General features: G+C 39.3%; 1 long non-coding RNA gene across 1 annotated transcript; it reads left to right on the plus strand.

The window, feature by feature from the left end:
* The first annotated feature begins 818 nt into the window (after nt 1-818).
* On the plus strand, nt 819-1,818 carry LOC121982580. The gene is made up of 3 exons (XR_006112136.1): nt 819-1,197; nt 1,299-1,469; nt 1,791-1,818. It is a non-coding gene; the product is annotated as an uncharacterized LOC121982580 (long non-coding RNA).
* Nucleotides 1,819-2,086: the final 268 nt, after the last annotated feature.

A 2,086-nucleotide genomic window follows, 5' to 3' on the forward strand; every position in this document is an offset into this window, starting at 1 on the left:
TCCATTGTCCTACTAATCAAGTATCATTATCATTACTAATAGAAGTAGTTAGAATTGAAAGATTGATCAAGTTATCCAGATATACACAGTTGTTTCATTGAATGATTGAAAATCAAACTATTCCAAGAGAAAACAAGCAAGTTCAGGTACAAATATTGCATCACTTCCAATTGAGTTTGCATAATTTTTCATAATTGATCACATGGTTACAAATTTATTTGTTTTCTTTCTTCCCAGCATGGAACAATCTAGTAATACAAAATAGAGAAAACTAATCTGATAGGAATCATTTTCCGAATAAATAATTATGTTAACACTTGAAAAGTGTGATGAATGTCTAAGAAGTTAGAAAAACTAAATTGTTTCCAGAAAAAACTATTAATCTATGACTGATTCAACAGAATCGTGCAAATCAAATTCAAATGATCACAATCGAATGATTTGATTAAGTAGGTCAGCACAATTTGGGAAGTAAGATGGAATCGTCTTGATTGAACCAATGATTTTGATCTACTCTCTGGTACTATCAACTCAACCAATCCTTGTTGGTCATTTACCAATTAACTCAATGGGTCAGGCCCATGGAATCATCCTGTAAAATACCGGAAAAATGATGATTATTAATAAGGGAATTTTCCGGAATTTTTGGAGATTTTTCGGGAAATTTTCGGAGCTCGTACGAATGAGTTGACGGGGATAAAAACGGGGTCTGGAAAAGCCTGTTTAGGCTACCCGATTTAAGCGAGGAAAAGATTATATTTATATATATCTTTTTCCTTTTTATTTTCTTTATTTCTTTCGTTTTCTTTTGTCGCCGAACCCGAGCCATCCCCCGCATCCCTTCCCTATTTCCCCGACGCCGCCGCACCCTCTCGAGCCCTAACCGACGCCGCACGGTTTAGCCGCCGCACACGATCCGCCGGCCGCCGTTGAGCCCTGCCGAAGCTGCTGTGCCCTCTTGCGCCGCTGCCCTCTCTGGATCGAAGCAGCGCCGGCCACCGCGACTCCCTCTTTTCTTCTTCCCGAGACCTCGCCGGCCACTAGGTTTAACCTAGCGCCATCGCCCCTCTCCGATTCTCTGTGCCGGCGACCGAGCCTCCCTTTCTCCCCACGGCAGAGCACCATTTCTTCCTTTATTGTGCCGTGTCTGGTTTAAATTTGGCCGAGCCTTCTTCGGTGTCCTAGGTTTCGGTTGAGGTAAGTTTGGAATGTCGAATTTTCCATTTTCTGTTCTTGATTCGAATAGTGTAAATCATTCTCAACTAATGGTTGATCGTTCTTGATTCTGTTCTGGACAGAATCTGTGAAGTGGATTTTAGCAGCAAAACTTTTAAAGCTTCAGCAGCAACGATCCTTGTTATTGAGCCATAGCGACTGTGGTTAAGCAACCCTTTCATTTACCGCAGCAATTTATCTTTGTTAGCAATAAGTTTTGTTTTCCAGCAGCATCTTGGTCCAGCGGCAGTAAGGTAAGGGTTTAGTTTATGGATTGAGTTGGCACGCTTTTGATACATGTTGTTTAGGTATGAAATGATACATACATAATTTGGTTATAGGATGATACATTGATGGCGGATCCTTATTGTAGATTGAGTTGGGTTTTAAATGAATCTAATGGAACGATTAGGGTTAAGACCATTAACCTTAGTCAATGGTTAGAATTAATTTTGGGTAGGCAATTGGTGATGTTAATTAGGGCTTTCCCTGATATTAGTTTCGTGGATTTTATTAAGCTATTTAAATTCATTTGAATTGTAGCTAAATAAAATATGTCTATATGTTCGACACAGGACTTTGATTCGGGACGGTATCTCGACGAGTATTTTGATTACCGGATTTGGACCACTTTATTGGAGGCGGGTACTTTGACTTATGTCTTTTGATATGCATGATAATATGTTTAACATATAACAATAATTGTGTTATCTGTTTGTTTCGGTTGGTCGCTACATGATTAGTTACGTGTTTGTTTGTTTATTTATGCTGCACTGCATGATATCTACCTGATCACATATGCTTTAGGTAGTGAACCAACCACATGCTCTGATATGTTCTGGATCTAGGGTTTATTTGATACCCTATTTGA

Source organism: Zingiber officinale, chromosome 5A, assembly GCF_018446385.1.
Source record: "Zingiber officinale cultivar Zhangliang chromosome 5A, Zo_v1.1, whole genome shotgun sequence".
NCBI lineage: Eukaryota > Viridiplantae > Streptophyta > Magnoliopsida > Zingiberales > Zingiberaceae > Zingiber > Zingiber officinale.